At 46.5% G+C, this 23,679-nt stretch overlaps 1 pseudogene; it reads right to left on the reverse strand.

Annotated features, from left to right (window-relative positions):
• LOC137536831 (zinc finger protein 850-like) overlaps nucleotides 1-23,477 on the reverse strand; it is a 73,983-nt pseudogene extending 50,506 nt beyond the window's left edge.
• Nucleotides 23,478-23,679: the final 202 nt, after the last annotated feature.

Consider the following 23,679-nt stretch of genomic DNA (forward strand, 5'->3'; position numbering starts at 1 on the left):
GAAGCATAAAGACAGTATACAACCCCCCCACCCTGCCCCTACACCAAACAAAAAAATCAGAAGTCTCTCAAAGCCCATCCCCCCCCCCCCCCCCCCCCCCTCAGTATCATACTCAAGACAGAGCTCTGTCTGCATTTGGTATGGAAAAATAGCCAGTATTTCAGTTGATATAGCCAGTAAAATTAATAAAATTTACCAGCCTCTCTGATCTGCTTTTCATTTAGAAAGAGATCGATTTCAAGCTGGTATTGGAATACCCCAGTATAGGTTAGCCAGGTATGGTTGAGCCAGTATAGGTTAGCCAGGTAAAGTTGCCCAAGTATAGGTTAGCCAGGTATAGTTGCCCCAGTATAGGTTAGCCAGGTATACTTGCCCCAGTAGAGGTTAGCCAGGTATAGTAGCCCCAGTATAGATTAGCCAGGTATAGTTGCCTCAGTATAGGTTAGCCAGGTATAGTAGCCCCAGTATAGGTTAGCCAGGCATAGTAGCCCCAGTATAGGTTAGCCAGGTATAGTAGCCCCAGTATAGGTTAGTCAGGTATAGTTTCCCCAGTATAGGTTAGCCAGGTATAGTTGCCCCAGTAGAGGTTAGCCAGGTATAGTAGCCCCAGTATAGGTTAGTCAGGTATAGTTTCCCCAGTATAGGTTAGCCAGGTATAGTAGCCCCAGTATAGGTTAGCCAGGTATAGTAGCCCCAGTATAGGTTAGCCAGGTATAGTAGCCCCAGTATAGGTTAGTCAGGTATAGTTTCCCCAGTATAGGTTAGCCAGGTATAGTTGCCCCAGTAGAGGTTAGCCAGGTATAGTAGCCCCAGTATAGGTTAGTCAGGTATAGTTTCCCCAGTATAGGTTAGCCAGGTATAGTTGCCCCAGTAGAGGTTAGCCAGGTATAGTAGCACCAGTATAGGTTAGCCAGGTATACTTGCCCCAGTATAGGTTAGCCAGGTATAGTAGCCCCAGTATAGGTTAGCCAGGTATAGTAGCCCCAGTATAGGTTAGTCAGGTATAGTTTCCCCAGTATAGGTTAGCCAGGTATAGTAGCCCCAGTATAGGTTAGCCAGGTATAGTAGCCCCAGTATAGGTTAGCCAGGTATAGTAGCCCCAGTATAGGTTAGTCAGGTATAGTTTCCCCAGTATAGGTTAGCCAGGTATAGTTGCCCCAGTATAGGTTAGCCAGGTATAGTAGCCCCAGTATAGGTTAGTCAGGTATAGTTTCCCCAGTATAGGTTAGCCAGGTATAGTAGCCCCAGTATAGGTTAGCCAGGTATAGTAGCCCCAGTATAGGTTAGTCAGGTATAGTTGCCCCAGTATAGGTTAGCCAGGTATAGTAGCCCCAGTATAGGTTAGTCAGGTATAGTAGCCCCAGTATAGGTTAGTCAGGTATAGTTGCCCCAGTATAGGTTAGCCAGGTATAGTAGCCCCAGTATAGGTTAGTCAGGTATAGTAGCCCCAGTATAGGTTAGTCAGGTATAGTTGCCCCAGTATAGGTTAGCCAGGTATAGTAGCCCCAGTATAGGTTAGTCAGGTATAGTTGCCCCAGTATAGGTTAGCCAGGTATAGTAGCCCCAGTATAGGTTAGCCAGGTATACTTGCCCCAGTATAGGTTAGCCAGGTATAGTTGCCTCAGTATAGGTTAGCCAGGTATAGTAGCACCAGTATAGGTTAGCCAGGTATAGTAGCCCCAGTATAGGTTAGCCAGGTATAGTTGCCTCAGTATAGGTTAGCCAGGCATAGTAGCCCCAGTAGAAGTTAGCCAGGCATAGTAGCCCCAGTATAGGTTAGCCAGGTATAGTAGCCCCAGTATAGGTTAGTCAGGTATAGTTTCCCCAGTATAGGTTAGTCAGGTATAGTTGCCCCAGTATAGGTTAGCCAGGTATAGTTGCCCCAGTATAGATTAGCCAGGTATAGTTGCCTCAGTATAGGTTAGCCAGGCATAGTAGCCCCAGTAGAAGTTAGCCAGGCATAGTAGCCTCAGTATAGGTTAGCCAGGTATAGTTGCCCCAGTATAGGTTAGCCAGGTATAGTTGCCCCAGTAGAGGTTAGCCAGGTATAATTGACCCAGTAGAGGTTAGCCAGGTACAGTTGCTCCAGTATAGGTTAATCAGGTATAGGTGCCAGGATATATGTGCCACCCCCCTCCGAAACCTCCAGCACTGTGAAGCATGTATTATTCGCTGTGCCTCTCTCACACCATTTCCTCTGCTGCGTACAGCTCTGGTCTACTGTCCACAGCACTGGGATGTGGCTTGATGAAATTTGTATATGACTCTACCCACTGATGACCCGGCGTTGGCCTCGGTATGTATTTGGCTAGCGTTGGCTGAGCCCACTTTTTCTAACCCTAACACACAATTACTCAATGACCTAGTTTTTTTGCTTTGCGGTCTTTAGCATCAATAATTTACATTGAAATGAAACGTATCTGATTGGCTGTGGCTCCACTCCCTTTTCTGAATTTGAACCCCAGTCATCCAATGACCAACTGTACCAGGTTTGAGGCTCGTGCCATTAACAGTGCAAGAATGGCAGCAGTGAAATATTCCTCTTCAAAGTCAATAGGTGAATTTTGATTGGCTTTTGTAGGCTCCACCCACTTTTTTGAATATTAATACCAGTCACCCAGCAGCCAACTGTACAAAGTTTGAGAACCCTACCATTAACAGTGTAAGAATGGCTGCAGTTTACATTTTGCCAGTGAAATTTGTATTTGTCTCTGCTTACTGATGACCCGGCGTTGCCCGGGTATGTATTTGGCTGGTGTTGGCTGTGCCTACTTTTTCTAACCCTAACACACAAGTATTCAATTACTCAACAGCCAAGTTTGTGAGTTTTGCGGTCTTTGGCATCAATTACTTGCATTGAAATTAAACAAATCTGATTGGCTGTTTTGGGCTCCACCCCCTTTTCTGAATTTGAGCCACAGTCACCCAGTGACCAACTGTACAAGGTTTGAGGCTTGTGCCATTAAAGGGAACCAGAGGCCCCAGGAAAAAGATTCTATACATACCTGGGGCTTCCTCCAGCCCCATACGCACGGATCGCTCCCACGCCGCCGTCCTTTGCTGCCTGGATCCGCTGGTACCAGGTCCCGTCATGGCCGCCAGTCGGCCAGTCAGCCGGCAGACGCGGCCAATTGTCCGCATCACACGGGGCTCCCTCCATATACGTACGCGTGAGGTTGCTTACTGCGCAGCCGCATGCGTACGGGTATGGAGGGAGCCCCTGTGATGCAGACAATTGGCCGCGTCCGCCGGAAGTGACGGGACCCGGTACCGCCGATCCAGGAAGCGGAGGATGGCGGCGTGGGAGCGATCCAGGCTTATGGGGCTGGAAGAAGCACCAGGTATGTATATAACAGCTTTTTCTTTTTTTTTTTTACGTTCCTCTCTGGTTCCCTTTAACAGTGCAAGAATGGCACCCAGCATCCAACTGTGCAAAGTTTGAGAACCCCACCATTAACACTATAAGAATGGCTGCAGTTTACATTTCCAGGGGAAATTTGTATTTGTCTCTGCCCACTTTTTGGTTATGGGGATAAAAAGTGTCTTGTATGTTATTCCAGGTAATGTACTATGTGTGTGCCAAAATTCATTCAAATCCAGTTCAGCCATTGTTGCGTGATTGAGTAACAAACATCCAAACAGCCCAACTTTCGCATTTATAATATTAGTGAGATGACATGGAATACATTTTATTAAATTTATCTAAGGTTATAAAACTTACATGTATTATGTAAATAAGATGGACTAAGGGTAAGTATTACAATAGCAGAAGCTGAGACTTTATTTAGACTCAAAATATACACAAATCTAAATGGGATTCTATGGGCTTGATTCACTAAGACAAATAGCATGCCATATCCGAGTTAAGACTCCTTATCAGAAATAACATGCCTTATCAAAGTTAACACGCCTTATCAACATTAACATGCCTTATCAGAGTAGCATAGCGAGCACTACAAATCCGCAGGGGCTCAGGGCAGGACGAGTGGAGCTCTCATCATTGCCAATTAGCAGGCATAAGTTTGTAGTGCTACTCTAATAACTTTGATAAAGCGTGTGTAACAAACTTACCTGTCAGCCCGTGGCGTCCATCGTGGCATGTCGGCTGGTACCCGCTCGCGCGCGCAGTCTGTTGTTTCACCTCCATCTAGCGTCCCTGCAGCTGAGCTTCATCCTTCACGCGTGCGCGATGCGACTGAACGGTCGCGTGCGAGATCAGGCGGACTTTATAGTCTCAGGAGGCAGATGCCCAAGAGTCAGCAGTGAGGACATCAGTCACACCTCCCGGGAGGCTGCACACTGGAGTCATCTGCACAGTATATAAGGCCAGGAGCTTCAGTTGCTCACTGGCCTTGATACTAATCAGTTCGCTGGTTCTGGGCCATAGCTAGTAAGCTTCTTGAGATACATCATATATGGTGATTCTCGCCATATATATGTACTCCAGTTAGTCACGTCTTGTTGGTTAATATTGATAGCTGTAATTTGTAATTTCTCGTAATATCCTCTGGGTATTATACAGTATTGTTATTGTTTGATTATCTGTGTACCAATTTCCTGCCTGTCTTCTGATCCTGCTCTAGTCTCATCATTTTGTACGTCAGCCATCTCATTTCTGTTACTGACTTGGCCTGACTTTTGACTACGCTATTGGGATATCCCTGCAAACTGACAGCAATCTGATACCGTTACTGACCCTGCTTGTTATTGACTACGATTACGCCTAAAGATTTTGTACCTCGACTTAATATTTGTGCACAAGTACTGACTGGTCTAGACCTCATACTGTATTGCATTATCTGTACCTGTTATCTCGTCACGCACCAGCGTGATAGCGTGTTAACTTTGATAAGGTATGTTATCTCTGATAAGGTGTGTTAAGTAACTCGGATAAGGCATGCTATTTGTCTTAGTGAATCAAGCCCTATGTTTTTTCAATGAAGTTGAACAAAGTCAAAGGTAATTTCTTAAGACAAGAGTAATAATACTGCATATCTTGTCATAACTCATATCTCCAATGATCTAATTATGAAAGGAAGGAGATGAACAAAGTTACAAAGCACAAGCAAATGAGCCAATAAAGATGAAGGAAGGATGATGTGCTTCCATCAGTGAAGAGATAGATGTTGCTGGTTCGAGGACTGGTTAAGGGCACTGCCTTTGACATGGGAGACAAGGGTTTTGTAACGATTGGTGTCAGCACGCAGAGAGAATCTGATTATTGGTGATCTGCAGTATCACCAAGAATGCAGATATATACCTGATTATTAATGATCTGCAGAATCACCGATAATACAGAAATATTGCTAACCTCTGGACACCTATGGTATGTGAGTGTTTGGTGTAACAGTAATACTTTGAGTAATGCACCTGCTGAGCAGGTGATCAAAGGCAGTGTAGCAATACTGCACTTGAGGACACAGAAACCTTCCAGCAGCCTGATACTCTCCAAGCGGTGGAGTCAGGCTGGAGGTAGGAAGGACCAGAAGGAGAGTGACACCTGAAGGTGGATGTCACTGTCTGATCTGGAGACTATCTCTTAATGGGAGAGATAGCTCTCGAGGTCGGGCAAGCCAGGTCGGCAACACACGGTCAGATAAAGTACATAGACAGAAGGCTGATTCGGTATCCAAGGCTAGCAGGGTTTGGCAACAGAGAATCAGATATGCGAGGTACCGAATCAGAGATCAGAGGGATAGTCAGGAAAGCAGAAAGTCATAACAGATATCAAACAATGCCTAGTCTGGGTGTGAGGTCCTTGGTCTCTACACCCTGGAACTAGTCTGATGTATAACAGAATGATCGCACAAGTTCCCTAGTCTTGGGTGTAAGGTCCGTGGTCTCTGCACCCTGGAACTAGTCTGGAGTATAACACAGATGATAATACAGTTCCCTAGTCTTGGGTGCGAGGTCCGTGGTCTCAGCACCCTGGAACTAGTCTGGAGTATAACACAGATGATAATGCAAGTTCCCTAGTCTGGGTGTGAGGTCTATTTTGGTTGCGCGAGGAATGAAAGTGCTTAGGCATGAAGATAATTAAGGACAGTTGTTCTTGTGAACTGGATTACACTAATTTAACATTTTTGATACAGAAGATAAATTATGCCAGAGATGTGAAATCTAAGATGTCTAGACAAAAACACATATTTGACACATTTGAAGCACGATCTTTATTTTTCTGTTTAATGTATGTTTAAAGCCAATGGGTACCGCTTAAAAAATAAAAACGTCAGATACTCACCTAAGGAGAGGGAAGGCTCGGTCCTAATGAGCCTTCCCTCTCCTCTCCCGGTGCCCTCGGTGCTGCGCTGGCTCCCCCGTTCGCGTCCGCCGCCGCAGGGACTTCGGAGGTCTTCGGGAGCACTCGGGCTTTCGAAGACGGGCTGCTCCATACTACGCACGCGCGATTGCATCATAGATGACGCTCGCGCATGCGTAGTATGGAGTGGCCCGTCTTCGGGAGCCCGAATGCTCCCGAAGGCTTCCGAAACATCCCTTCGGCTGCGGAAGTGGCAGTATTTGACCGAACTGGTCGAATACTGCTACGGGGGATCCTGCGTGGGACCGGACACCGGGAGAGGAGAGGGAAGGCTCATTAGGACCGAGCCTTCCCTCTCCTTAGGTGAGTATCTGACTTTTTCATTTTTTAAGTGGTAAACACTTACTTTAATGTACGGTACAACCCTCTACTGCTTCTTAAATGTATGAGATTGTTAGTTTTAAAAATGTTATAAGAAAGTATTAGGGTTAGAGTTTATGTAGGCCTAGAGGAACTATGGTTATGAGGTAACAGCATATGGTCTTGAGTGATAGTACAAAGGGAATTTCTTCCCATAAATGACATCCTGACCCATATATGCAATTCACTTTTTCACCTGAGTTTTCTGCTTGGTGATATTTTTTTCATTTTTCATCTTCTCTTTAAAAAAAACGTTTCAGCATTTCACAACTGAAAAAGTAGCGGTAAAAGTACTATCAAAATGTTTTTGTGTATTTTCTTGCTTGCTGGAGGTTTAAAATGCATTTTATTGACAAAGTGTGAAAATATCAACTTGGAGAAACCAAAGGAAGAAAAGTGAATTGCATATGGCCTCTGTGTTGATTTTGTTATAAGGAACGCAACACACAACAGCAAAGCACAAATGGATAGGCATATTAGAGAACATCTAGTTACAAGTAATACCATTTATAGATTTAATTATAAAAAAAATGATAAAAATAATGGCATATTTGATGACAAGATTACTGTCATCATGAGGAAAAGGAGAGTAAAATACTATGTTTTCTACCTGTTATAATTCAGATATGAACCTCAGAAGTATTTGATTGGGACCAATCTGGAAAACATGATGGCTATGATTGAAGATATGATTGTTACGAGTGAGAACATAAATTGTAGATAACAATATTAATCTTTCTATAGATTTCTACATCAGAAAGGGTTTCAGTTAGAAGGTCCTGAGTTTAAGCCAAACAGTGATGGATTGGTGAACACATGTCTGGCATAGCATTCTTCATTCCATTCAAATAACAAGTTATTATTACAATAGTATTATTATTATTTAATATGTATATAGCACTGACACATTCCGCAGTGCTGCACAGATTATACTGTTTTGTCACATAACTGTTCCACAGAGGAGCTCACAATCTAATCCCTACCCTACCACAATTCAATCTCTTTTTTTTTCCCTGCCCTCCCTTCCCTCCCCCTCTCCTCCTCCTTTTCCTTCTCCCCCTCCCCATCCCCCTCCTTTCCTACCTATCCTCCCCCCTTCCAACTTGGTGCATGGCAATCCTGGATCTTCTCTGGACTGGACTGACAGTGCTGTATTTTTATGTTTTAGGAAACAATTATTTGCTTGTCAATAGACGAGCAACTTCTAAAGAAATGAAGCTTTGTTTTTCATGAAATGCGTCAGGCTATATGCTCGGCCTCACTATTTCAACTTCTGATGATTGTATGAGACATTTAAGGGCTTTGTCATTCAGTCCAAAATTCCAGTTAGGCTCCGTTCACGCTTAAAACCGCAAAATACCGGTGATTACCGCTAGCGTGTTTCACCGGTTCGTCTAGGAGCAAACTTAGAAGGAAAAGTGAATTGGATAAGGGCCCAAGTGTCTATCAAAGACAACAGGTTTTTTTTCCCCATTATTTTCTCTCCCCATTTTATTTCAACAGCCCAGACTCTTTTTGTCACATTAAAAGGCTTTATTAGTCCAATGCAAAAACAATACAAATAGACATGTTATGCATAGATACAAAAAATTGCATGCAAGTTTAACTGGCAAATCTTGGACAATTTGACAATATAAACAGTACAAAAAGAAGTTCAAGAAGACATTAACAAAACTCAAGAATGCTATCATATAAAGTGGCCGGATAGTGTACTGGTTAAGGGTTCTGGCACAGGAGACCTGGGTTTGAATCTCAGCTCTTCCTGCTCAGTAAGCTGCACCTATTCAGTAGAAGGCCATGGGCAAGACTCCTCTTCTGCCTATAGAGCGCGCCCTAGTGGCTGCAGCTCTGGTGCTTTGAGTCCGACACGAGTAAAGCACAATATAAATGTTCTTTGTCTTTTTGTCTTATCCATTTATCTGTTGTTTGAAGAAAGAGCACTTCATCTTTTCATACATTCTACAATTCTATTCATCACGTCACACTGTGAGTTTTAGACAAAGCTACTAAATAGGCGGTATATTCACAACATTCCGATATTCTACCTGAGTCCGAAAGTCTATCCATAAGGACCCTGTTAGATAATATTGGTGTCTAGAATTGGGTGGGCACCTTCGTGCATAGAATTGTATCATCGTGCATATATTTTGATCATCGCCTGAGTGCTGATCTCCCTTCCTCTACTGTTAGATAATATTTTGCTTATATAGGGCTTGATTCACAAAGCTTTTTCACCTGCTTTCCTCTGTTTTCACCTTATTTATGTTACATTTTTAAGCTCTGAAAGAGCAAAAATATAATAAAATTAAGGGGAAAAAAAGTATATTGAAATGAAGATAATCAGGAACAACTTACTTTGAGTGATTATTTTGCTTGTAAATGTGCTGAAAGGTTATTTTTATTAACTAGGTGATAAATAAGTCTTGCTTGAGAAGTTTTGTGACCACAGTGAACGAGCATATGTGTTGCCAATGTGCCTTTTGCAGACATTTCTCACGTTCTGTACAGGTAACGGTTACTCTCCCGTGTGACTTCTCTCATGTTTATGAAACTCAGACTTAGTGGAAAACCCCTTCCCACATTCATGGCACTCAAACGGTTTCTCTCCCGTGTGACTTCTCTCGTGTCTATGAAGTTTAGACTTGAAAATGAACTTTTTCCCACATTCACGGCACTCAAATGGCTTCTCTCCTGTGTGAATTCTCTCATGATGCTGAAGACCAGGCTTAGTGGAAAACCCCTTCCCACATTCACGGCACTCAAACGGTTTCTCTCCTGTGTGACTTCTCTCATGATTAAGAAGCTCAAACTTAATGGAAAACCGCTTCCCACATTCCAGGCATTCAAACCGTTTCTCTCCTGTGTGACTTCTCTTATGTCTAAGAAGCACAGACTTCCAGGAAAACGTTTTCCCACATTCATGGCACTCAAACGGTTTCTCTCCTGTGTGAATTCTCCCATGTACCTGAAGCTCAGCCTTAGTGGAAAACCCCTTCCCACATTCACGGCACTCAAACGGGGTCTCTCCTGTGTGACTTCTCTCATGTACATGCAGATTAGGCTTAGTAGAAAACCCCTTCCCACATTCACGGCACTGAAATGGTCTCTCTCCTGTGTGACTTCTCTCATGTTGATGAAGATGAGACTTAACGGAAAACCCCTTCCCACATTCACGGCACTCAAACGGTTTCTCTCCTGTGTGAATTCTCTCATGTACATGAAGCTCAGACTTAGTGGTAAACCCCTTCCCACATTCGCGGCACTCAAATGGTTTCTCTCCTGTGTGAGTTCTCTCATGTCTATGAAGACCAGACGTAGTAGAAAACCCCTTCCCACATTCAAGGCACTCAAATGGTTTCTCTCCCGTGTGACTTCTCTTATGTATATGAAGACCAGACGTAGTAGAAAACCCCTTCCCACATTCACGGCACTCAAATGGTTTCTCTCCCGTGTGACTTCTCTCATGTTTATGAAGCTGAGACTTAGTGGAAAACCTCTTCCCACATTCACGGCACTCAAAATATTTCTCTCCTGTGTGACTTCTCTCATGTATATGCAGCTTCTCTCCGGTGTGGTCAAGGTGGTGGGCTTGTAGTTGGCCTCTGGTGGGGAAGCTTTTTGAGCACTCAGAACATGAAAATAGTTTGACTTCCATGTGGGACAGTTTATGTGTACGGAGCATGTGATTTGTAGTATAACTCTTCTCACACTCTGTACACTGGAAAGGCCTTTCTCCTGTATGAGATCTCTGGTGAGTTAAAAATGCGTATTTAGTATGAAATCCCTTTCCACACTCATCACAGCGAAGTGGCTTCACCCCAGTGTGGATACTCTGATGAATCTGAAGATGTTGTTTTCGAATGAAACGTTTCCCACACTCTGAACACTCATAAGGCCGCTCTCCCGTATGAAGCCTCTGGTGGGCTATAAGGGATGAATTATTGTTAAATCCCTTCCCACACTCTTCACAGTGAAGTGGCTTCACCCCAGTGTGGATACTCTGATGACTCTGAAGAGTTTGTTTTCGAGTGAAACGCTTCCCACACTCTGGACATTCATAAGGCCGCTCTCCTGTATGAAGCCTCTGGTGGATCGTTAGAAAAGATTTATACATGAAGTGTTCCCCACACTTATTGCAGGAGAACTTTGGCTTTCCTTTGGATGTTGTCTTTTGCTCTTGCTCCTCTGTGTCAGAGTGGGAGTCCAGCTCATCATTAGAGGGGTTGTACTCTGACTCATTGCTGCTGTCACCCTGTTCATCTGATGTCACTAATCTGTCATCTGTCACTTTCTGCTCTTTGACTGGTTCCTGGTCACCATGGATGGAATCAGGCATGATGTCTGTTTTCTTGGAAGTTCTTTTGGAACGTGTAACAACCGCTGTAACAGAAGAAAACAAAACAGAATTATTTATTGCATACAACAAAACTCTATCTTTTTGTTTCCTTGTTACTTTTATTATACTGTGAGCAGCTGTTGGGAGCTTTTTTTGTTGTTTTGTGTTTTTTTTTTTAAGTGTCTAACCATTAATACTCATTTTTGAAAATAATTTGCTGCATAAAGTTAAATAATCATATTCAATGCCAAGCCACTGCAGCTAAAGCTAATAAAATTTTGGGATGCATTAAAAGGGGAATAAAAATTCGAGATGCTAGCATAATATTGCCCCTGTTTAACGCTCTAGTAAGGCCACATCTGGAATACAGTTGTGTTCAAAATTATTCAACCTCAATTCTGTGCTCACATCATTATGAGTTTTATTCAACCCCAAAGTGACATTAATTCTTAGTACTTAGTACAACATCCTTTTCCAGTTATAAAAGCAGTTAAACGTGAAGCATAGCTTGACACAAGTGTCTTGCAGCGATCTACAGGTATCTTAGCCCATTCTTCATGGGCATAATCCTCCAGTTCAGCCACATTCTTAGGCTTGCGTGCTGCAACTGCTTTCTTTAAGTCTCACCAGAGGTTCTCAATCGGATTTAAGTCTGGTGACTGCAATGGCCACTCCAAAATATTCCAGCCTTTAATCTGCAACCATGATCTAGTGGACTTGGAGGTATGCTTGGGATCATTCTCCTGTTGAAAGGTCCAACGTCTCCCAAGCCTCAGGTGTGTGACAAACTGCATCGCATTTTCATCCAATATCTCCAGGTACTGAAGAGAAGTCATGGTACCTTGCACACGCTGAAGCTTCCCTGTACCTGCAGAAGCAAAACAGCCCCAAAGCATGATTGACTCCCCCGCCATGCTTCACAGTAGGCAAGGTGTTCTTTTCTTCATAGATCTTGTTCTTTCTCCTCCAAACATAGCATTGATCCATGGGCCCAAACAGTTCTAATATTGTTTCATCAGTCCACAGAACACTACCACAAAAGTTTTGGGATCGTTTTTGGAGAAAAGAACACCTTGCCTACTGTGAAGCATGGTGGGGGGCTCAATCATGCTTTGGGGCTGTTTTGCTTCTGCAGGTACAGGGAAGCTTCAGCGTGTGCAAGGTACCATGAATTCTCTTCAGTACCAGGAGATATTGGATGAAAATGTGATGCAGTCCATTACAAACATGAGGCTTGGGAGACGTTGGACCTTTCAACAGGACAATGATCCCAAGCATACCTCCAAGTCCGCTGTCAATTACCGCCACGTGGCCGGAGCCGACTGCGCAGCGCAGAACTACTGCACCTGCGCAGTCCGCTCCGGCCCATGTGGTGGTTGTCACGGACGATTGCGGGGACGCAGGCGCGTCCTGGACGACCGTGAAGAAAAAGCAATCGCACTCGATTCCCTGCATCGATTGCGCTTCAAAGCGGTACAATCCGGGTTGAGTGTGTAGGGGCAGCTGCAGTCTTTTCTCAGCAGAGAGAGAGCCCCAGCCTAAATGCTGGTTGGCCCTTTTGATATGCTAATGAGCCTGGGCCCAGAGAGACCCTGGCTTCAAGCTGTGCTGATGGCCCATCCATCAGGTATAAGGTGACAAACACCATGACAGAACCAATTTAGAGTGAGGAAACTCAGACACTCCGACTCCTTTTCCCAGCAGGGAGCCGACATGTGGCTTGCTGCTGCCAACTTCAAAGAACCTTTGCCTGGGAATGACCTGGTATAAATCCCAGGGGTCTCTCATATTCCATAAACTGCTATATGTATCATATTTTCTGTGTTGCCAGGCTGGCAGACCCTCCAAACTAACAGAGCAGGTAGGGCCCTGCCTGGCGTTGGTTCTGAGAACATTTCAGAACCTTCTGAGGTAAAGACTGCCCGTTAGGCAGTTCAACAGTGCCCTAATGGTACCACAGGGGTCCCACCCCTCATGTTTGGTATCAGACTGCTGGGTACATCGAGGCAGACCTGAAAATATTAGTAAATCTGCCCTGACCTGTACGGTTCTGTGAGATAGAGCCCATATATGGTTAAGGCATGATTTCTGGTCTCCAGGACAAGGGCAGGACTCATCTCATGTTCTAAGGGGGTGTGTGGGCCCGCCCTCACTTCCTCCTACTGAATCAGGGGCATAAGAATGGCAGAGGACCCAAACTCAGTGTCCTCCACCCTGAAAGATCTTGAACTCATCAGGTGCCAGCTTGAGGATATGCTGGCATCCACCTGGTCTGAACTCTGAACTCTGGACTTTGAAACCAAGGACTTTATGATTCTTCCCACAATAAGGACATCTTTCCAGGAACTAAGTATTTTTCTCCCTTCTTTTATTTTTCATACTGGCTATTACTGTTTTACTAATTGTTGATTTTCATAATTGTCTGTATATATTAATTATTTATATTGCGTGAATAAACGACTTTCCCCAAGTCATTCACTGTTTCGCTACCCTGCTTATCAGCACACACAGAAATGATCCCGGGTCTCTGAAGATACGCTACTGTTTGTTTGTTGTTGGCTAGACAGAATATCGTGTGTTTAACCGTTTTATTCGCAGGATTAGTCAGTCAGTTAGTGGGCCCCACGGTCCCATAGTAACCGCGGTGGTGGCAGTTTACTCTGAACCAGTAGGTGACGTTGTAATTACCCGTGTCTCACAGGCTCCCTTCTGAGTTGTCTGCGGCTAATTCCTAACGGTTCCTGCGCATTGACGGCGACCAGAGTTCGCACGATCTGTGCGCTGGCATCGTTTAGAAGGCTAAGTGCGGTCAGCCACAAGGGCTCCTGTGACAGTGTTAGGCAGCGGTTGGGATCTGTGTTGTGCTGAAAGTATCTGCGATAGCGCTAGCGCTATCGAGAAACGAACTAATTCGTTGGTGTAGCTGGAAGGCAATATATTTTTTATATATACAGAGAGACTGTGTAGCCAGTACCCCTTCCCCAAAGTTTTATTTTATTTGGCATGGAAATGTCCGGGAACTACCAGAACATGTGCCTAGCAGACCTGGAAAATCTTTGCGAAGAGAGGGGCATTGGCATCCTCCGCAAGACAAAACGGGACCTGATAGCAGACTTGTCCAGATGGGATGCCCAGCAACTGCGGGAGCCGGGAGTGTCCGCTGAGGTGGATACCAGCCCATCTGACAATCAAGGGGAACCAGAGGCTGAAGATCTTAGGCGTACAGAGGTTGAGCATCCTGCGGGCCCTGTTGCAACAGTTACGCCAGAGACTGTCAGTATGGACCCCAATCCCAGAGTTTCTGACATTACTCGCCCGGAACTGGCCAGTACTGGACTGTCCATGGGTGCTGACCCGGTAATGCAGCAGGCATTACAAAAGCTGATGGAGACTGACCTGGAAAAGTACATGCAGTACATGGAAGCACGAGAGGAACGGGAGCGCCAATCTGCAGAACGCAAAGCTGCTGCTGCTGCTGCTGCTGCTGAACGCCACGCGGAGAGGGATGCCGCAGAGGCGCGGGAGAGACGACAGCATGAGCTCAACATGGCAAAGGTGCAACAGGCCATCCGGAGTTCACCGCCCAGCCTCCCTGCTGAAGGAGCTGCAGCACCCGTAAGTGCAAAATTTAAATTTGCTAATATTGAAAAAGACACTGACATTGACTTGTTTTTGCGGTCTTTTGAAAAAGCATGCCGTCAGTATCGTCTGTCCCAAGACCAGTGGGCCAGACATCTGACACCTTTGCTGCGCTACAAAGCGCTTGATGCTTTCGCAGAATTGCCTGCGGAAAAGGATAATGATTATGATGCTATAAAAGACGCTATCATTACTAAGTACCAGCTGACGCCAGAAGCCTATCAGAAAAAGTTCAGGGCCTGGCAGAAAAAGTCTTCTGATTCGTACCGAGATGTGGCCAGCAGCTTGCTCACCACACTCCGCCAGTGGACGCTAGGCCTCACCAAAGGGTCTTATGGCGTCCTGGAGGACTTGATAGTCCTCGAACAATTTCTGAACATTTGCCCTGCTGATGTACGACAGTTTGTGTTAGAACGCAGGCCGGCTTCAGCCACTGTCGCTGCAGACCTTGCTGAGACTTTTGCAACTACCCGGGTGGCTGATACCCACAGAACTGTCCCATCCAGCTGGAGAGGAGGTCAGCCCAATACCTCGGCAGACCCTCCTGCCCCTGTGAGCCGTCCGCCACAGAGGCCACCCAGCGCAGCTGCTGCACCCAGGCCTGCAGCGCCTGGAGAGGTCACCTGTCACTACTGCCGCCAGCCCGGACACATGAAATTCGACTGTCCGGAGCGGAGACAGACACCACCAGCACCTGGATCATCTGCATCACCTGCACCTCACCCACAGCAGAGGCAGCCCGCCAGCGAACCACAGCCTGGATCATCCGATTTTGTCCTGTTTGCCCGCGGAAAGGAAATCCGCGACCGAACCGACCAGCAGCAACTTGTTAGAGTGAACGGCAAAGTTGTCACCGGATTTCGAGACACCGGAGCTGACATCACGTTAGTTCACTCACATCTTGTGCCAAAGGAGAGCATCAGCTCCAGCCGATCCCTTGCCCTTACTGGAGTAGAGGGCACCCTTTTCCACATAGCCCACGCCAGAGTGAAGCTGGATTGGGGAGTGGGAGGGGTCCACGAAAGGGTTGTTGGGGTTATGAAGGATCTCCCAGTCCCTGTGTTGCTAGGGACTGATTTGGGCAAGCTTGTGTCCTACTATGAACCTGCCACGACCGCCTTGTCGCTCACGGAAGGAGACGGACTCTCCACCCACCACCAGGTACTTTATACACTTGGGGGAGCACCAAGGGGAGGTGGGTTGAATGTGCCCAGTTCAAGGGTACCAGGTTCAATAGTGCCTGCTTCAAAGGCACCTGAGTTTGATGTACAGACTGTCTGTTGTGATGATGCTGTAACTGTACCTGAGTTTACTGTACAACCTATCTGTAATGAAAAAATGTCTATACCTGTCAATATCATTACTGCATGCAATGATGATTTGAGTACTGTCCGTCTGTGCCATTCTGACAGTGTACCGGTGCTAGCAGTACCGCGCAGCTGCACTGCTCAGAACCTGGGCTCAGAACAGGTGGAGGGGGTTCCGGCCTCCTCCCCCTCCTCTGACCGCAGGGATGAGACCTTTCAGCCGCTGGCCTCGTGTGACATGAGCCAGTTGGCTGAAACTGACAGCGCCGTATTCTCAGCTGCACTACAAAGTGACCCAAGCCTGGAGGTGCTCAGGCAGCAAGCCGCTGAGCCCCTCGCAGACGGGGCCGCTTTCAAGGTGTACTGGGAAGGTGGGAGACTGTACAGTGAGTCTGTACAGCCCCCTACAGGTAGATCCCACGCGAATACCAAGTGGCTTGTGGTCCCGAGTGCGTTCAGGGGACATGTGCTGAAATCCGCACATGGTAATCCTCTGACAGGGCACTCGGGTGTCCGCAAGACACTCGCCGGTATTCGGAACCAGTTTTATTGGCCCCGGATGAACAGGGATGTAGCAAACTACTGCAGGGCATGTGCCGTCTGTCAGGAGCTGGGAAGGTCCAGGGATTCCCGCGGGGTTCCCTTAGGTCCACAGCCACTCAGCAGGGGAACCCTGCGTGGGCTGGCTGTTGACCTAACCAACCCACTGCCCGTTGTCAGCAGTCCCGGCAGGCACCACGTCCGACTGCAGTGGCGCAAACGCCCTGTCCAGAACGGTCCATGTTGGGTCAACCCTGAGGGTAGCAGACCGCGACTGGTCCAGGGGAACCGAGCCACAGGCTCCAATAGGTTTTCCCGCCGTACCGGCAACTCGAGGCCCGTCAGCCAGGTTAGCGGCGCCGCCACACATCTTGCGGATGAGTGGCTAAGCCACGGACAAGGGGGAGGGCTGTCACGGACGATTGCGGGGACGCAGGCGCGTCCTGGACGACCGTGAAGAAAAAGCAATCGCACTCGATTCCCTGCATCGATTGCGCTTCAAAACGGTACAATCCGGGTTGAGTGTGTAGGGGCAGCTGCAGTCTTTTCTCAGCAGAGAGAGAGCCCCAGCCTAAATGCTGGTTGGCCCTTTTGATATGCTAATGAGCCTGGGCCCAGAGAGTCCCTGGCTTCAAGCTGTGCTGATGGCCCATCCATCAGGTATAAGGTGACAAACACCATGACAGAACCAATTTAGAGTGAGGAAACTCAGACACTCCGACTCCTTTTCCCAGCAGGGAGCCGACATGTGGCTTGCTGCTGCCAACTTCAAAGAACCTTTGCCTGGGAATGACCTGGTATAAATCCCAGGGGTCTCTCATATTCCATAAACTGCTATATGTATCATATTTTCTGTGTTGCCAGGCTGGCAGACCCTCCAAACTAACAGAGCAGGTAGGGCCCTGCCTGGCGTTGGTTCTGAGAACATTTCAGAACCTTCTGAGGTAAAGACTGCCCGTTAGGCAGTTCAACAGTGCCCTAATGGTACCACAGGGGTCCCACCCCTCATGTTTGGTATCAGACTGCTGGGTACATCGAGGCAGACCTGAAAATATTAGTAAATCTGCCCTGACCTGTACGGTTCTGTGAGATAGAGCCCATATATGGTTAAGGCATGATTTCTGGTCTCCAGGACAAGGGCAGGACTCATCTCATGTTCTAAGGGGGTGTGTGGGCCCGCCCTCACTTCCTCCTACTGAATCAGGGGCATAAGAATGGCAGAGGACCCAAACTCAGTGTCCTCCACCCTGAAAGATCTTGAACTCATCAGGTGCCAGCTTGAGGATATGCTGGCATCCACCTGGTCTGAACTCTGAACTCTGGACTTTGAAACCAAGGACTTTATGATTCTTCCCACAATAAGGACATCTTTCCAGGAACTAAGTATTTTTCTCCCTTCTTTTATTTTTCATACTGGCTATTACTGTTTTACTAATTGTTGATTTTCATAATTGTCTGTATATATTAATTATTTATATTGCGTGAATAAACGACTTTCCCCAAGTCATTCACTGTTTCGCTACCCTGCTTATCAGCACACACAGAAATGATCCCGGGTCTCTGAAGATACGCTACTGTTTGTTTGTTGTTGGCTAGACAGAATATCGTGTGTTTAACCGTTTTATTCGCAGGATTAGTCAGTCAGTTAGTGGGCCCCACGGTCCCATAGTAACCGCGGTGGTGGCAGTTTACTCTGAACCAGTAGGTGACGTTGTAATTACCCGTGTCTCACAGGCTCCCTTCTGAGTTGTCTGCGGCTAATTCCTAACGGTTCCTGCGCATTGACGGCGACCAGAGTTCGCACGATCTGTGCGCTGGCATCGTTTAGAAGGCTAAGTGCGGTCAGCCACAAGGGCTCCTGTGACAGTGGTGATTGACAGCGCTGCTCGCGCAGGTGCAGTACAGGCCGACCTGGAGGTCGCCCTAACGTCATCGCCGGGGACCGGGACAGAGCTGCGGCGAACGGCTGCGGGGAGAGCTGCAGCGAGGGACATGCTGGGAGCTTGGGGCTGGAGGAAGCCCCCGGAAAGTAGCACCTATTTTATAAATTTTCCCTGATGACTCCTTTAAAGGACTTACGAGGCGAAATTAAGAAAAAAAGTTAATCACCTGCCTCATCTTTTAAGGCACGGAGGACGCCGTCCGCGCCCTCCGTGCCAATCCCCCGGGTCCCCCCGCTCATTAGCCGGCTGCCGACCTCACGGCCCGGGTCGGGCTCTCCTGCCTCTCGGAAAATGTCCGCTTACTGTGGCCGCGGCTGCGCAGTCCGCATAGCCGCGAGTGCAGCTGCGCAGCTCTAGGGCCAACCCCCCTGATCCACGCTACGTAGTGATGTTGGAGGAGGAGGTCTCCCCTCCGCGGCCAGGCACATGGCTAATTAATATTCACTGCACGGTGTGACGTGCAGTGTTTACTTCCTGGAGCGCCGCGCCGCGCCGCTCTATGCGGCAAATGGCTGGCTGGACCATGTTATGCCGCATGCATCCAAAAGTACGCATCACGGCATCACAGGACGCATGAAGAGCCGCTTAACGTGGCTCGCTCTGACGTCCAGCTTCTACCCTACTATGCGTTGCGTTAGGTGCACGTTATGCGACCTTAACGTACCATCTAACGCAACGTCTTAGTGGGAAAGAAGCCTAAAGGCTGGAACATTTTGGAATGGCCATCGCAGTCATCAGACTTAAATCCGATTGAGAACCTCTGGTGGGACTTAAAGAAAGCAGTTGCAGCGCGCAAGCCTAAGAATGTGACTGAACTGGAGGCTTTTGCCCATGAAGAATGGGCTAAGATACCCGAAGATCGCTGCAAGACACTTGTGTCAAGCTATGCTTCACGTTTAAAAGCTGTTATAACTGGAAAAGGATGTTGTACTAAGTACTAAGAATGAATAAAACTGATAATGATGTGAGCACAGAAAAGACCTTTGTGGTTATTTCATTATAAATGTTGTGTTATATTTGTCTGACTTACAAGTGCCTCTTTGATTTAATTGTAAACAAGATGACTGAAATGATCAAAATCAATGTCAAACTGGCCAAAACACTCAATTTCAGTGGGGATTGAATAATTTTGAACTCAACTGTATGGAATTCAGTTCAGGGAACCACATTACAGGAAAGATATTGCAGTTTTAGAGCAGGTGCAGAGATGAGCAACAAAATTGATACGTGGGATGGAAGGTCTCACTTACCAAGAAAGGTTAGACAAACTGGGTTTATTTAGTCTAGAGAAAAGACGCCTTAGAGGGGATCTTATTAACATGTATAAATACATCAGAGAGCAATATAATAGCTTGGCGGATGAGCTTTTTGCCCCTCAGCCTTCTCAAAGGACTAGAGGACATGATCTACGCATGGTGGAAAAATGTTTTAGCCATTGATTTAGGAAAGGGTTCTTTACAGTAAGCGTGATTAAAGGGAACCAGAGAGGAACGTAAAAAAAAGAAAAGAAAAAGCTTTTATACATACCTGGGGCTTCTTCCAGCCCCATAAGCCTGGATCGCTCCCACGCCGCCATCCTCCGCTTCCTGGATCAGCGGACGCGGCCAATTATCCGCATCACAGGGGCTACCTCCATATCTGTAAGCATGGGGCTGCGCAGTAAGCAGCCTCACGCGTACGTATATGGAGGGAGCCCCGTGTGACGCGGACAATTGGCCGTGTCTGCCGGCCGACTGGCGACCATGACGGGACCCGGTACCGGCGAATCCAGGCAGCAAAGGACGGTGGCGTGGGAGCGATCCGTGCGTATGGGGCTGGAGGAAGCCCCAGGTATGTATAGAATCTTTTTCCTGGGGCCTCTGGTTCCCTTTAAGATGTGGAATGCATTGCCACAGGAAGTAGTTATGGCAAATTCTATACCTGCATTTAAAGGGGGCTTAGATGCTTTCCTTGCATTGAAAGACATCCATGGCTACAATTACTAGGTAATGCCCAGTGATGTTGATCCAGGGATTTTATCTGATTGCCATCTGGAGTCGGGAACAATTTTTTTCCCTTTTGGGGGTAATTGGACCATGCCCTGTAAGGGTTATTTTTCGCCTTCCTCTGGATCAACAGGATCCTCTGGATCATCAGAGATATGTGAGGGAGCAGGCTGGTGTTGTACTTTGTTCTCAAGTTGAACTCAATGGATGTATGTGTTTTTTCAACCCAAATAACTATGTAACTATGTAAAGTGCTGTATATCCAGTCTACTACACTAGAAGACTTGTATGCTGAACTCTGTGGTTATTTGTGGATTGTTGTAAAGAAGCAATTGCTTTGGCTGCACCAGGGCGGCAATTGGCCCCAGGGGTGAGCCTGGGGTGCCTGGCACCTGGGTGCAAGATTTTCTCTGGCGCCTATGGCAGTGGTTAAATAAACCACGCCCAACCACGTAACCACACCCATGTCCTGCCTAATCACACCCACACCTTCCACCTCTTTACGTATGCATGTGGCCGGCCGACCACAAAATGCAATCTTATTGGCAGCAGATTTCCTCACAAATGCAATGTTATTGGCAGCAGAAGATTTACCCACAAATGCAATCTTAATGGCAGCACATTTCCCCACAAATGCAATCTTATTGGCAGAAGTCGATTTCCCCACAAATGCAATCTTATTGGCAGCAGATTTCTCCACAAATGCAATGAGAATTGGCAGCACATTTACCCACAAATACAATCCTAATGGCAGCAGATTTCCCCACAAATGCAATCTTATTGGCAGAAGTCGATTTCCCCACAAATGCAATCTTATTGGCAGCAGTCGATTTCCCCACAAATGCAATGTTATTGGCAGCAGCAGATTTACCCACAAATGCAATCTTAATGGCAGAAGTCGATTTCCTCACAAATGCAATCTTATTGGCAGCAGATTTCTCCACAAATGCAATGAGAATTGGCAGCAGATTTACCTACAAATGCAATCTTAAAGAGACTCCGTAACAAAAATTGCATCCTGTTTTTTTATCATCCTACAAGTTCCAAAAGCTATTCTAATGTGTTCTGGCTTACTGCAGCACTTTGTACTATCACAGTCTCTGTAATAAATCAATGTATCTTTCCCTTGTCAGACTTGTCAGCCTGTGTCTGGAAGGCTGCCAAGTTCTTCAGTGTTGTGGTTCTGCTATGCACTCCCCCCTCAGGGGGGAAAGAAACACACAAATGATCTCTTGAGATTCAAAAGGAAGGGTGTATACAGCCTGCTTGTGTATGGATGTATTTTCTATGTGTGGACATACTGTACATCAACCTACTTCCTGTTTTGGTGGCCATTTTGTTTGTTTATAAACAAACTTTTTAAAACTGTTTTTAACCACTTTTAATGCGGCGGGGAGCGGCGAAATTGTGACAGAGGGTAATAGGAGATGTCCCCTAACGCACTGGTATGTTTACTTTTGTGCGATTTTAACAATACAGATTCTCTTTAATGGAAGCAGATTTCCCCACAAATGCAATCTTATTGGCAGCAGATTTCTCCCACAAATGCAATGAGAATTGGCAGCAGATTTACCCACAAATGAAATCTTAATGGAAGCAGATTTCCCCACAAATGCAATCTTATTGGCAAAAGTCGATTTCTCCACAAATGCAATCTTATTGGCAGCAGGTTTTCCCCACAAATGCAATCTTACTGGCAGGCAGCACAGCAATTCACTCACCTGAGTCTCTGGGTCTGGGTGGAGGAGGAGGATATAGGCAGTGGCTCTGCCTCTGGAGGAGGATATGGGCGGCACAGCACTCACACACTGCTGGGCCTGGCTCAGTCAGCCTGTCTGTCCTCCTCCTCCGTCTGTCTCCTCTGGCGGCACCAGGCTGTGTGACCACGGTGGCGGGCGGGCGGCACTAGGAGGAGCGGGCTGCGGGCACTCACTGTGCCAGGGTTGCCAACCTAATTTCTAATTTTTGCAGGAAAAAAGGCTCAAAAAAGCAGGACACCTCAAATTTTGGACGGGCAGGGGGTGGATTTAGGGGCGGAGTCAGAAGCGCACTTTTAAGTACAGATGTGGGTGGGATTCAGCCCTGGGCATTATTATTTTTTCATTATTTATATAGCCCTTGCATCTTCTGCAGCATTTTACAGACTACATAGTCATGTCACTGACTGTCCTAAGAGGAGATCACACTCTAATCCTACCATAGTCAAAGTCTAATGTCCTAACATATTATTATTCTATAGCACTGACCTCTTCTGCAGCACTTTACTGAGTACATAGTCATGTCACTGACTATCCTCAGAGGAGCTCACACTCTAATCCTACCACAGTCATAGTGCAATGACTGCAAGCCATAAAGGGGAAACCAACCTAGCCGCATGGATTCTGTATTGGGACAAACAGCGGCTCAGTGAAGAGCAGCAGGAGGACAGCGAGGGACCAACAAACCTATGGGGGCTGGATGAAGCCCCAGGTAAGTGAAAAAAAACACTATTTATATTCACCTCTGGTATCTTAAAAAAAGTTATATACTCACTTATGTAGAGGGATGGCTCTGGATCCTATAGAACCTACCATGTCCTCTCTTGGTGGAACTGTTCCAGCACTGTACCTCATTCTAATTTGCCACCTCTGGAAGCTCTCCTGTCCCTGAGTACTTCCAAAGACAAGCGGCTTCGTACTGCACATGGGTAAGTGTGCGTCTTCTGAAGCACTTGTGGACAGGAGGGTTTCTAAAGGTGGCACATTTGAATTAGGTACAGTGCTGGAACAACTCCACTGACAGAGGACAGGGACAGTTCTATAGTAGAGCATGCCCTCTCTATATGAAAGTATATGACTTTTTTTTCAAGTCGGTACACATTTGACATTTTTTTATACAGTAACAGACATTCTAAGTGCTGGAGATTCCCGGTGACATATTTCACTCACTGTCACACAGCCTGTGACAGTCTGACTCACTTGCTGGCTTCTGCAGCTTCTGACTGTGGCTTGCTAGTGTAGACTGTCTGAGTGTGGTCTCCCCTCCTGCAGTGCAGTCTTTTCCCAGCATTTCTCCTGTGTGGGAGACTGCTTGACAACACTACAGGACATGTGCTGCCGATGCCTGGGATATTTATGATATAACTTAAAGCGGAATATAACCCTGCATTTCAACTTTGCTCTAAAACATTATTTACAGTATATTATATGCAACCAGCATTTTTTTTTTTTACTAGACCAGCATTGGAAGGGTTACACAGGGCTTTAAAGTC

Source organism: Hyperolius riggenbachi, chromosome 10 (assembly GCF_040937935.1).
Source record: "Hyperolius riggenbachi isolate aHypRig1 chromosome 10, aHypRig1.pri, whole genome shotgun sequence".
Classification (NCBI taxonomy): Eukaryota; Metazoa; Chordata; class Amphibia; order Anura; family Hyperoliidae; genus Hyperolius; species Hyperolius riggenbachi.